The 14223-nt window shown below is 37.9% G+C and overlaps 1 protein-coding gene across 7 annotated transcripts in view; it reads left to right on the forward strand.

Moving 5' to 3' along the window:
- SEMA5A (semaphorin 5A) overlaps positions 1-14223 on the forward strand; it is a 334133-nt gene that overhangs the window by 74869 nt on the left and 245041 nt on the right. For all 7 annotated transcript variants that reach the window (XM_033061171.1, XM_033061142.2, XM_033061134.1 and 4 more), the window contains one exon: positions 11964-12055. The gene's annotated coding sequence lies outside the window, so the exon portion shown is untranslated. The remainder of the gene's footprint in view (positions 1-11963; positions 12056-14223) is intronic.

Consider the following 14223-nt stretch of genomic DNA (forward strand, 5'->3'; position numbering starts at 1 on the left):
TCAACTGAGCAAGCTGTCAAATCCATCCATAGGTGTTCTTACGTGACAGCTCTCCCTTCTTCATTTCTCAAGTCTCATTTGTTTTGAAGGATCTTATTGCATTTTGTAATATATAAATGGAACCATTTTGTGATACAGTTGATTTAAAAGTAGTACTGTCTGGGAAGAAAGGCAGAGAAGATGAATGCTTTTCTGCTGTAGGATGAAAATATTGGAAATGATGGATCCATTAAAAATTTAGTCCTCTCACTAGCTCTCCCAGTATTTTAAGGGTGAGTTTCATCCTGCACTGGTGGTATTTCTTATGAGATGGACTGCTCCTCATTAGTCCTTTGGGAATGTTTATAGGTATTCAAAGGCTGAAATTGGAGTCGAATCACTTGCAGTCCTGTTTATTTGGTGTTTTGTGGAGACCAGTGGGAATGCTTACAGTAATCTGAATGAAATTTTTACCACTGTTGCTACTCTTCAACTCTCCGTGTGCCTTTGCCATCAAGGCGACATCTCTGGCATCCTTAGCCAATCTTTCTTACCTAAGGAGGTGGATCACACATCATAAGTAGTGTCTATAAAAATGAATTGAAGGAAAGTAAAAGCTACTCTCTGTGGTTACGCTGTTGCAAATTAAGGTGATTCTTCTGAGGCAGTTTTTTTAGAGTGCATTGTAAAAAAGGGGTGATAAACATATGTTACTCTTCTGACTTTTTCCATCTGTTTCTTCCTTTGGTTCTTTGATACACAGAGGCAAGTAAAAGAGCAAAATATGCTTAATGGAGAACAGGCTAATGCAGAATGGAAGAAAATACCTGAAGAAATTGTGTTCCTATACAGTATATAACACACATAGCAGGTGGGCAACTCACTTGGGGTTTTATACAGGTTTCCCCACAGGATTTCCACTATGCAGTTTGGGGACTCATAACTGAGATGCTCTTGAGTAGCTTTTATTGACTTTGCATCCCAAAAATGCCTTGAAAATGACCTTTCCTAATTTTGCCATACTCTGTCAAAAGACTTTGACATTTCTAAAGGTGTCATTGAATAGGATATAGGGAAGATGTGAAGATATTGTGATAACTGTAACTTTCTTCTTGAGCTTCCCCTCATTATTTTACCTTTTATTTAGAAAACTGTTTTTAAGTTGCAAACTGCAAACCAAGCTCGGAATCTGAAAAAAACACAACCAATATTTTAAATCCTGGTGACACTCTGTTAAAAATTTAAGTAAATTCTACTGTATATTAAAAAAAAAAAGAAAAAGGAAACCATACTGCTCATAGACTACCCATCCATAATTATTGTCTGCAGTGACTTTTCTGAGTAATGGATGTTTCAAGACATGCAGAAATGGGATGTTGTCAGGAAATTGCAAATAGTATTGCCTCCTGTAGCAGTTTTAAGCATGTAAGAATGTCTGGACAAGAACAAGATTCTTGGTGCTGAGTTTATTAACCTCCCACTCGATGACTTGTCTTATCCTTTCCATTTCAGTATTAGGTTTGATTTCCTTCAATTACTGAATCATGATTTACCCCTCTTCTCTGCCTTAATTCCCACCTCTCAAGCAGGCTCTGCTTTTGCATTTACAGACTATGCAGTACTTTTCCACTAATGCTCTATATGAAAACGAGGTGTTTTCTTGACTACCTGATAAAAAAGTAGATGATCCTTATACCTGGTAAAAAAGGAAGGCAGCCTGTATACCTAAAACCAGTGTATCAAGAAGTGTTTGTTGGAGTCTTTCATTCTTAGTATTTTTCTGAGCTGCCCTTCAGTGAATAGGAGGACAAGGAATTACTGAGCTACAGGAGGACAGGCTCTGCTTTGTGTTTTGTGCCTATAAACTGCATTCCAACAACTGCATATCGCCAGCCTGCCATAACAAGATGTGCAAAATAAAGTAAAAACAGAGTGCTCATCTTTTATTTTCCCTGATGTTTGGTCTCTGCCTCAAGAACTGCCCTGTTCTGCATCCCAGACCACTTTGACTGTCTGACTGTCTGTTTGCTCTACAAACTTTGGGATTTTTGCCATGAGGTACAAGGCCCATAGGTGTTCTGGGGAGCAGCATGTTCCAACAAGGAAATGGAAAAACTTTTCCCATTTTTCCCATTTTTCCCAGTATTTCCCAGTAGTAGCACATGAAGTAGTGAAAGATCTATTTCTGGGTAGAGAAAATTTTCTTCAAAAGCTCATTCTGAAACGTGGTTTTAAGAGGATTTTTGGTGAATGAGGAGGGACTGTAACATAGGTTAAAATTGTATAAAGAAGAATGCTTTTCTGAATTCAGAGCCTAATTTTGGGGAAATGAAGAGGTGTATTTGATCTTTCAAAGACCAACTTTTCCAGATGTAACACAATTAAGACTATTACTTGAATCTTACTAGAGGAAATATCTGAAGATATCTCTTTGGATAGAAATGTATGGACACAAATAAAAGCAAAAGGCATCTTTTAGCTTTATTTTGGTTGGCAGTGGAGGGTAACAATAAACTGGTTTTAGGGTTTTTTTTACCACCAAGAAAGCAGAGGGGCTACAAGGAATTAACAGAAGTGAAACAGTTGCATAATTAAAAGTTGATTAAAACAGAGCAGAGTAAAGAAGGTTCTACCAAGTGTCTGTTGAGTGCCCTTTTAGGATTTTCAGTAAGCCAAGGTTGCATATTTGAAAATAAAAGTGCCCTTTGCATTAAGTCCTTCTTACTATGGTTAAAGGAAGAAGAAATTTAAGTTAGAATTCTGTTTAACTGGAGCCTTCACTATTGCTCAGAATTTCTGAAGGAGAGACCCAGAGGGGCCTCCTGGATGTTCAAAATGATGTGCACTTCTGGGCCAGCACTGACTTGTGTGGTATCATGATGGCAGAATGTCTCCCACATGCTTACAAGTTTTTGTTCAGTTTTGTCTCTTCTGTGATGGTGGTAAAGTAATACAATTTTTTTTCCACAGTGTTATGTTTTTTTAAAATCCTATTACTTTAATGTTGTACTGTTTAAATTCCATTTTAACACTGTGTTTATATGGGAAAATTTAGTATACCCTTCTGTGTGGTCTAATTTTCATTTGTGATCTCTGTGTATCAATATTGCCTCCAGCACAAAGTAATGTAAGAGCCAAATGAATTTGTTTTGAAGAAATTCAGACCTTGGGGTAGAAAGTGAGAGAATAAGTTGTGTGATGGGTAAAAACCCTGACAATTGCGACATGGGCACCAGCTACATATATTTAGTCTGTGGTAGGATTTGAAGCTTACCTTAGACAAAGTGTGATTATCTCATAAGTTTATCTGCAGTGCAGCTTCTCTTTGCTTTGTTGCATTGTTTCAACTTATCTTACCTTTGAAGATGATGAGAACTTTGGAATATGGCAGCTTCTCCAGCACTATTGTTTATATTTCTGAAGGGAGTACCAGTCTTAAAATCAGGATTTCCATATGAAGTTTGGGTGTGTCTTTGATGTTTTTTCTGCTTGTTTGTACTGTTTATTTCCTGCAGTTGTTCTAGGAAAATTTTAGTGGTTTGCTCTGATGCAGATGTTTTAAATCAAATACCTCTTTCTTTGTATATAATTATGAGAGATCAGAAACAATGGAATCATACGAATCCTAGTAGATAAATTTAAACAGGACATGCATCCTACTATTCTGTCCTAGTAAACAAAATCTTGGTTTCACAATTCAAATTTTTAGAAATTGCTAATGGTGTTTCTTATAGGAGTTTTCTGTTGATTGGTGAGTTTAGTGCAGTTAGTTGTGTATGTGTTACTGATTCCTTCTGTTAAATTATGAATTAACATCAAAATGGTAAGTGTTGCTTGGTGAATTGTCAAAGATAATGAGAACCAATACGTGATACTGAAGTAAACACTGCATTTTAATAAATATGCCTCAGGACAATGTGCCTGTGCCTCTTCATATTTTCCTGCATAAGTTCTCCCTATGCTTGAGTACCAAAACTCCAGATCAACCCCAGCAGCAGCTACCAAAATGTCCTGCTCTCTTTTGCAGGAGGTTTTCTTTCTCAGCTGCCTGAGGTGAATGTGCAATCCTGTACTTCATGCTCTACTTAGTGTGGATGTAATAAGTTAATTGAAAAGAAGTATAAATTCTGTGGATTGGAGGTAGAGGAGGAAGGAGAGCTGTGAAAGGAAGTTCTCTACAGGCACAGTGCAGGGCCATTCTGGGATCTGTTGCTACTGTTTTAAGCCTAGTGCACAGCAGAGCATAGAAGGCATATGTTTTCAATGATAGCTTATGATGAACTAGGCATTGCAATCAAAGTCTTGACAGGGATCCTACTTGTATATCAAAACTCTTCTTCCTTAATCTTGTTAGTACTGAACACAAGAAAAAAAATCTGTTGAGGAGCTTGGAAATTGTAGTGTGTGTCCTCCCTGGGATGGTGCCCGGGACTGAAGTGTTTACCTCTCTCTGCTTAGCCTGAGGCATTTGTGATTGTTTCAGCACGGTGAGCAGCCAGGAGATGGGAGTTTTCCCAGGGAGATGGGAGTTTTCATGCATGTTGGGTGGCAAAGGGAGGGATAGGCTACTGGCAAATGCCAAAGCATTGCATACTTTCATTGCTGATGGGGAAAACATTTGGCCCTGGGTAAGAGTTTTTCAGACAAGGCTTGGAATATGTCCACATCACAACAACAATATTCTTGCTATCTCTACAGTCACCTAAAAAAATGAACCCTAAACTCCACAGCATTCAGCTTCATGCTGAAGAGCTAAGAGTCTTGCTGGGGGAAGCAGGGAACATCTATCACTTTGGGATTTATGATACCAGATGGACTGTGTTGTGTATTCTGGCTCCGGTGATGGATATGTTAAGTTTTGTCTTTCTCTCATGCATGCTTAGATGGAAGAAGGAAAAGCATCCATCACTGAAGAACAATCAAAGCCAGAAAAAAAAATGACACAGAATATGAAAGTACCATAGACAAAGAAATTGTTGTTGCTTCTCTCTCTTGTATCATCAATGATTTCAGTACATTTGTGCTGGGAACCTAAACTGTATAAATTTTGTTGATGAGTTGTACCAACCAATGTACACACACACACACACACTCCCCTCCCATCCCAATCCCCTTTCCCACAAGGCTTAAGAAGTCTCCTCTCATTTGGAAAAGCAGGTCAATTTTTTTTTTTTCTGATACATAACAAGTAAAATTTATAGACTTATCTAGGATTTAATATGATCTCCTGTATTTAAAATGGAATGGATATGATTTCTTTAAATAATTTTGGAACACTTTTAGACTAACAAAGTGGATAAACCAGCTTTTGGAATAAACCGACGTGTAAAAACTGGCAGAGTTTTTAAACACTCTACACTGTAATTGCATTTTGTTGGGGTATTATTACTTCAGCTGCACAATTATGGGAGCCTGCTGCATATTAGCAGACACTTTTCCAATAACCTCAGGCTATATGTACTGAGTTGGATTTTCCTCTTCAGACTATCATCTTGGATTCTCCCAGACTACATACCCTTGGTTTTTTTTTTTTCTTTCTGTGTAACAGTGCTTGCTGTAAGCAATAGCGAGTGTAATACTTTCTGCATTGTTAGGCAGTGAACATTATCAGCAGCTGCAATATTCAGGATTAGCCTTTTTGTTATTATTTGGCATCTGCAGTACCTACATGAATCTGTTCAGTCCTGTTTCTCCAGAAGGCAGCTGGGCTCTCTGACTGAGAGAACACAACCATAAAGGTTTCCTGTAATTGTCATTATCCTCAGGAGTTCAGTCTTAATTGGAACTGTAGTGTTTCCAATGCAGTTCACTGAGATATATAAAAATTTCCATTTTATTTAAAGAACATGGGTTATATTAAAAGATGTCTTCACATTTTATAATGGTGAAATGGGGTCATATCAAGGTTCTCAATGATATACCACAAATCAATTCCTGAGTGAGAACTATAATCCAGGTCTCATAACCCCAAGCTTCATCCTTGGTCCTCTAGCAAGCAGATGTCTCTGAATTAATTATGCTACAGAAAATGTATCAGCTGGTATCCTGCAGTACAGCAAATGTATTTTCGAATAGTAAATAAAATCTAGGTCTTCCCTGGGGCTTGTGGACTTTTTTTTTCTCTAGGAAGTGTCTGCCATCTAAGATTCATTTGAATTTTTTAAAACTGAAATGAAAAGGTTTACTGGTTTTTGCCAAAGGTCAGAGAAAACAATATTTTTATGGTTGCATATTTAAATATGCATTTGCTAAGGAATGATCTTCCATGATGCTCGTAGTTTTGGTTTTACCTTTCTTAGCTTACTTGCTGCCTTTGGAAAATACAGGATCCACGTACTGGTTAATGAAAGAAAGGAAGCAACTGTTTCATGCAGACTAAATAACAGGGTATTTAGTTTTGCTTCTTTTTCCCAAATTTTCACAGATTTTGGAAAACATGATGATAAATGAAATTTAAAATATACATGCTAGCATCAGCTACCAGCACATCACTTAAATCAGAGAATCAGTTAAGAGATGAAATTACTTGGAAGAATCCCAGAAAAGGATTGGCATTTTATTCCAAGAATAGTTGTGCTCCTGTCAGGGTGGGTGATGTTGAGACTATTTATCTTATGGGTGAATATGGTAGAAGAGGTAGAAGCATACTGGGGAATAAAGGAGATTTCTTAAGAAGACCATTGCATGGTATCCTTCTGCAATATTAAAATGCATGCGCACACAAACACACACACAAAACCAAACGAAAATGAACAAAAAACGCCAAACACAATACATGTATTGACTTTCATCTTAAAGACACCCAAAAATGCTAGAAACATTTATTTTTATCTAAGTCTTGTAGATATACACTCAGAAACAAATCTTGTGTATGTGTGCTACAGTGTTCAGTAATTTTTTTCTTTGACTTGCATTATGAAGTTGATTTCTGTGGTCATGGCACACTTGGCCTTTTGTGTCCTCAGTACTAACACCATTTGGCTAAAAGGTTCTAAAAGGTGTTATTCTTGTCAGTATCCTGGAACTGGAAATTTGTGCCTGGATCATCAAACCAGTGAAATTAAGGCTCAGAAAACCATGTAAAAGTTTGGAGACATGTAGGCAGCAAATACCAGTGTCAACAGAGTAGTATAGACTTCAGTAAAGGAGCAGAGAAGCACAAGGATAAATGGTGTCATGCTCAAGAATAAAGATTTTCAGAAGTTTTGCTGTCAGACTCAAGGAGATCAGAGTTGTATCAGAAGTGATTTATTTAAAATAAAATTACTCAGTTATGCTATTTGCAGAAAGTTGGATAAAGGCCATGTTTCCCTGCTCTTTGAAGTCTTCATGAAAAACATGACTTCAGTGGGAGCAAGACCACAATAATTTATCTTTTCTTACTGTTTTTCTCCATCTCTACCATTTTGAATAAGGTAATACTGTTTCTTCTGTCAGCAGTCTTAATAATGTATTATACTTTAAAAAAGACTATTTTGGGATCAGGGTTTGGGTTTTGCTGCTGTTCTTGCATTATAAATCTCTGGTGATTAGTTAAAAGGCTAAATGAACACTAACATGTCCTTTCACTTTGACCTCAATGGAGTTAAAGCAAGTAGCAGGGCAAGTTCAGTGGCTTTAAATGAGTTATTATTAGTCAAATCCCTACTAAAACAGATAAATGTTATGTCATTCTGTTTTGTAATTTTCATCCAGAGAACTCTGGCTGACTGGTGACCTCACAATATGTTTCCTGTCCTGGCACTCCAGTCTCTGCACTTCTGTTCTGGCCTGAAGGAGTCTGTTCTGGTTATTTTGACTTTACCATGCCTATGGAGTCAGCCTGGTAAACTCAGGAAGAGTCTGATCTATTGCTTATGGGGTTTTTTGTGCACCCAAGTGTGTATGGACACTTGTCCACAGTTGTTCATGCCTGGGAGCCTGCGCTCAGCAAGGCAAGAATGAAGCTGGAACTGAAGAGAGTCTTGGTACTTCTCCTGTTTTGATTGGATGTAATTTCTGTTAAACCAGAAGGCACATGTGTCAAGGCCTGGAAATTTCCCAGCCTTGCACGTGAAGCAAGAGTGGGTGTTGCATTGAGCTCCTGCTCTGCAGGTGTCTGTCTGTTTGGGATGCATTTGTATGGACTGGTTCTGTGGTCTCAAGCAGTGCTGGCTGGGACATGTTCAAGGATGTTATTGATTTTTTCCTTTGTTCTGCTTTTTTCCTCTAAAAAAATTATTTTATTTTGGTTTTATTCTGCTCAATTATTGTGATTTGGAAAGCATATAAACAATATGCAGATTTATAAAAATGCTGTTCATATTTCTTTCATGTTTCTAATGCCTAGATTCTGCTCAATAACTGCCATCTATGTGTGTTCTTTAGTCTAGCAAAGAAACTGGATTTAATGAGATCTTTTTCCTTATGCAAGGACCTCTTCAGCATGAAGAGAGAAAGATAAGTAGTAATATTTGCTAGTGCATATCATAAAGAGAAATATTAGTATTTGTAAAAGGAACACAAGGTAGTGGATTGCAGTTGTAACCATTTATCCTTGACTGATTCCTGAAAGTAGGATATATTTGCATAATACAGGCATGTTTTGGAGGAGGGGAAGAGGAAGGAGAATATTTTTATCTTTTTATTCTTACTCTCATTTTCCTCTCCCTTTCTGACTTTTGATACATTTTCAGTTTTGACAAGATTTTCTCTCTTGCCAGATATCAACAAAAGCAAAGAATGTGTTCAATAGTTTTAAGCAGTACATGAGGTCTACTCATTTTTGTTCAGTTCTCCTGTGCATAGATGGTGAGAACACTGAAGTGTGGAAAAACCCCATCTACCTGGTGTCCCTTACACTTCTACTTTAGCTCCACTGGCATCATCCACAATCACTTGGAGCAGCCTCTTTTGCTCAGGTTGTCATCTTTGTGGAGTAAAGGCCAAGGCTAGCTGGTCAAATTGTGTGGAGCTGGCATATTCTTATCCCACTCAGTGTTCTTTTTTGTCTTGTTAGGTGAGCAGGGGTTGTCACTGGGTGTTGCGTGACAATCCTGAGTGCCTGGGCACTCAGCTGGCTGGGTGAGGTGAGGTTGTACTGTGGCACACTGCCTGAGCAGAACTGTGCAGCTACAGCCCAGAACTGGGAAGCCTCAGCATGCCACGGTGTCTAGACATGCTGTGATTGTTTCTTTGCTCAGTTCAGTGTGTAACCAACTATCTTTTCAGGTGTAGTAGACAGATGTGAGCACAGTGCCTGCACCCAGGTAGCTGCAAAGGTGGGAACTGTGCGTGTGCTCTCCGCAGTGCCTCCACCAGATACAATCACACGGCTTGGACATACTGACCAAGTGACTTTAGTACCATATCCTAGCAGCAGCAGGAATCAGCACTCCCATGTGTTTAGCTTTAAATCTTGTGATGATTTCTTGAAACCTTCCACTAGTATACACCTATGTCTATTTTTATCCATTTGCAGAAGTCCCCTTGCTGCCCCATTCTTTCAAATCAGTGGGTGTCTGGGAAATAAAATGTACTGTGGCTGAATTCCCCTCTCGTGTACCTGTGTTTGTCATTGAGAGTAGGTGTAAACAGCTGTTTGGAAAGTGAGTTTATCTGTTCTTTTTCCTGACCATTTTCATGGAAGTTTTTGTGTTAGACTGAAACTTCATCCGTTCCAGAAGTCATTTTGAAAAGAAGGAGTGGGAGACAGAGACATGAAGCAAAGCCACTCTAACCTTTTTGCTTTAGCAACTGATCCTAAACCAAAGCAAAAGTAAACTAAAAGATGATTGCATACCTTCCAGTAAAATAATTGATGTGGTTTTTTGCAGTTAGACTTCTAATTTTGGTGGCTTTATTTACAGTTTCTGTAAGACTGGTTTGGTGTGGGCTGTGTAGACTGAGTTAACCTAATTTTAGCTTAAACTCAGGGTAGTTTCTGGTGTTATCCTGCCCACGGCATGCACTGTACTGTGCTTGATGAGTGCTGCCACAGTCGTTGGACCAGCAGAGTTGCCATATGAAGAAGTGTAGGGAAAGCAAGATGTGAATCTGTAGAAGTTTAACTTTTGTGTCTTAGATTTTGTGTGTGTGCATGTTTTCCTTAAATCCATAAGATGGATTTGTACTCTGCTTTCCAGTTTTGTTTAGGTAATTATTAAGATTCAAATAAAAGTGAACTTGCTCAAGCTTTTATTTTGATTGAATAAAATCTGATATGTTTATGGTGAAATAAGAATCATGAAGTGAATGGTGGGGGGACAATGGGCAGGTTCAAGTGCTTATAGAAAACACTAGAGTGTTAGGCTTGTATAGAAAATTGAGGTATCCAGCCTTCTTTGTAATGTTTCAAAGTCTAATAATTCAGCTGCTCATTCTGGTGTAGTGAGTGCATACATAAATCACTCGCACACTGCATCTTGGAGATGGGTTGCTTGTAGTTGTCTGTAGAACTTACTGCATGGTAACAGTTATAATTAATTACTTGACAGACTGAATGCCTCAGAGTAGTTTGTCATCAGCATTCACTGGTGATGGGTAGTTTGAGTGCTGAGGTGTTTGAGTATTCTCCGGTACACAGTAATATAAAAATCAGAATTTGGTCCTCTTCCAAGTTTTAAATTTGTCCTTGCCTTTCTGAAAAGTGGGAGGCAAAGAAAAGGTGATGCAATGTCTTGTTGAAAATATAAGCTTCTCCTACCACCTTGGACTGTGAGATGGAAAGTGACTTTCTATCCTTTAGCTTCAATCGATCCCTATGCCTTGGAGAGCATCTAAATCTGCTTTTGGCAACTTCTAGAGCAGAGTTTGACATCACTGAATGTCACAGAGGAGGGTGTATATGTTCACATATGATATAAATGATATTATATAAATTCTTAATTTAGGAGAAAATATGTAAATTATATTTTGAAGTACTTGATGATAAGGAGAATGGGATTCTTGAGAAATTTTGATGTGGTAAGCATAAATCTGAATCTTTGCTGGCCAACCTGGAGAGTTCTTCTTGCTCGTATGATGTTTCCAAACATTTCTATGGTTATGCATTTGGCAGATTTCCTGAGACTTTCATAGGTCAGGAAAGCACTGGAAGAAAATCACAATCACTTCCAGTCATCTAGTACAGTCATTTCATATAAGTGAGTAAACAGAGTGGAACAATGACCCCTTTTTTGCCTCATGTCTCTGTTTAGGTTCAAGGGTGAACTGTTGATTGCTGGTGTATTTGTTCTGTTCTGTAGACATTCCCAATCTAGGAAATGAATGCTTAAATTGGACAGAGTGCTACTGTTTTTTCTTGTGAAGTGCCTTTTTCTTGAGGTGTTGAGTGCAGGAAACTGCAGCATGATTCCCGTCTTGCTGTTTCAAGTAGAGATAGCACTTGATTGACTAGCAGTGCTTTCTTTGTTTCAATAAATAAAAAAGCAAGATATTTTTTTAAATATTTGTATTTGTCATTCCTGCAAGATGGGTTAATGTCTTGAAATGTGCTTAATGATGCATCTCTTTTTTGAAAATGCCTTTCATATTGTTTTGAGATATTTAGAGAGTGACTATGTTTTTCTTTTGAATTTTAAGTTTTATGGAATGGTGGAAGAATACTGAAGTTTTACCCATCAGAATTCTGTCAAGGATTTTACTCAGAGACAGATTTAAATCCATGTATTAGGCATGTTTAATTTTAGTGGTGTTAAGGCACCAAGGCAAAATTTTATAGTAAAGATTTTTCTCAAATTCATTACTCAAGGATTTTGATAATTCTGTAGCAAATATTCCTCTTCTGATTCTCATCCCAAGCTGCCGGGTATTTTAAATAATGATTTTTTCCCCCCATCTCTTTCTATTTGCTTCTTGTTCACACTGTGTAGTTAAAGTGTCTTACATTTCTAATTTATTGATTTCAGAGACATGTTTTATGTCTGCAATAAAAGTCTGAGAATTGCTGATGAACTGTCTCCTCAATACTTATTATATCTCTTCTGTGTTTCTTTAACTCCTAGGAGCCTCCAAGGTAGACCCAGGACCCCACTTTGGCTCTGTACAAACGCTGAACAAAGGCAGTACATGATTACAGAGGGATGGTGACTGAAAGGTGGGTAAGAGATTGTATTTTGTTCAGTCAGTAGATGATGATGTCATGGAGAGATTGTAAGATGATGTCTGGAAAAAGATTTGTATTGTGACTATGTAGACCATTACAGTTGTTCTGCCTTTCTCTTTTTCTTAAGCTAAGAAAATTCAACAAATAGAAATGAGAGGAATGAAAGAAAAAGAACTTGTAATTCTTTTCTCTTCTTTCCTCTCTTAAATTTTACTCAATTTCAAAAAGGGAAACTATGTAAAAATGGGGATGTTTGTTTAAAGTGACATTGAAAGGGTAGCTGTAAGAATAGCATGTTTGTAGGTGACTATTTCAGGATGCTTTTGGAGGCTCCACAAAAATGCTTACCATCAGTCTAAAAACATCTTAGGAAAAGGAAACCTGTATAGCTAAATGACCAGGTAGAAGAGACTATTAAAAGCAAGAGGACATCTTAAAAAAAGCTGTGCCTATGTTCAAAGAAGGAAATAGAACCAAAACATTTCCCTATCAGGCTAAAGAGAAAGTTAATAAATGCTTTTTTCAACTGCACCAAGGGCAGGAGGCCAGCTGGAGACTCTGTGTGGCCTGTGTATAATGACACTATGACAGGAATGACCTGAGATAAAACCATGGCAGAAAACTGAGGAATTCTTGTGTGTATGTGCTCAGCACTGAAAAGTGCGGGGTGGTTCCTGTTTTGGAAACCTGCTTATGGGCATTTTAGGAGATTGCCTTTCTGGAATAAATTTCACGTTCTCAATTTAACAGGTCCAGATGTAGTTTACCCAGCTGCTTCAGGAATGGTAGAGTGAAGTTGACAAACTAGTAACTGTGGCATGCAGCCCCTTGCTTTTAAGTGTCTCACCAGTTGAGTACTTGAAGATGTCTAATTTCATACCATATTTCAGAAAGCATTCATCAGGACTCAGGGAGTCTAAAAACCAGTGGGTGTATAGTTTAAACTGAGTGGATTAATGAAAAAATTAGATTTTATCTCTGTTTTAGAAAGAACATTGGGTATTACAGTGAAGATACTGAGAAAGGGTTGATTTCTGTGAATAAAAGCCTGATTAAGAGGATGTTTAAGACCTGGTGAACTGGTTAATATTAGCCCTCAACTACTTAAATGATGTTTACAAAGATGATGGAGCCAATGTTCCTAGTTGAGTCAAACGAATAGCAGGAGGTTAATGTACACAGATTGCAAACTGAAATGTTCTGATTGGACATTGTAGGTAAATCTTTTTCTGTAGGAGTGTAGTGCACTGAATAAAACATGAGTTTGTGATGGGGGTGGCCCCTCTCCCAGTGGAGCTTTCAAGTCTTAGTTGGACAGAGTTCTGGCTGACCTGATCTTCTATGGCTTTTAATGGCTAGCCAGACTGTCCGACTGGAAGACTCCCACAGATCTTATCTAGCTGGCATTTTTGTGAAGTCAAATCACATAAAAGGCCTGTGGTCTTTGAAGGAGACAACTGGCATGCAGGTGAAATACATAATTGGATGTATTGTTCTACTTAAATTATGAAAATTTTTATTGTATTCAAAGTTCTCTTGAAAATTTTTTAAAGGAGTTAAGAGGCACAGGTTAAGGAGGAGGACATGCCCACTGTGTAAATAATTGTTTGAATGGTAAGGGAAAATCTTCAAGAGAAAAGTGTGTTGGAAATCATCAGTGGATTTCCATATATATCTCTATGGGTGCTAGGGAGTATTTTCATGTGACTTGGGACAAAAGTGTGATGACAAAGTTTGTTCCTGAAACAAAGTTTTTCAGGACAAAAGAAGGTAAACAGAAAGAGGACAGACTGAAACAAATGCAAAAGAAACCAAGTGGCCATTAAAATGATGGAAGAAATTCAGGATCAGCAATGTTAAAGTATTTTGAGTTAGCTTGAGGTCTTGGGACTATAAGCAGCAATTCATTGAAAAAATTACCTCTATACTTTAGTAGCAGTCAGGAAACAAATTTATATCAGGAGTTGCTCTGAAAGGAGAGAAATCAAAATATCAGACCACTTTCTAAATATGTGAAATGTTTGTGTCTTAAAGATAGTGTTCTATCCTGGTCTACTCATCTCAGAACAAGTGGAGTAGAACAGGAGAAGTTTCAGAGAAGGGCAACAAAAAACAAAGAAGAGCAGCAGGATGCAGAAGGCATCCATGGAGCAGCATCC

The sequence above is a fragment of the Catharus ustulatus genome, chromosome 1, assembly GCF_009819885.2.
Source record: "Catharus ustulatus isolate bCatUst1 chromosome 1, bCatUst1.pri.v2, whole genome shotgun sequence".
Taxonomy (NCBI): Eukaryota; Metazoa; Chordata; class Aves; order Passeriformes; family Turdidae; genus Catharus; species Catharus ustulatus.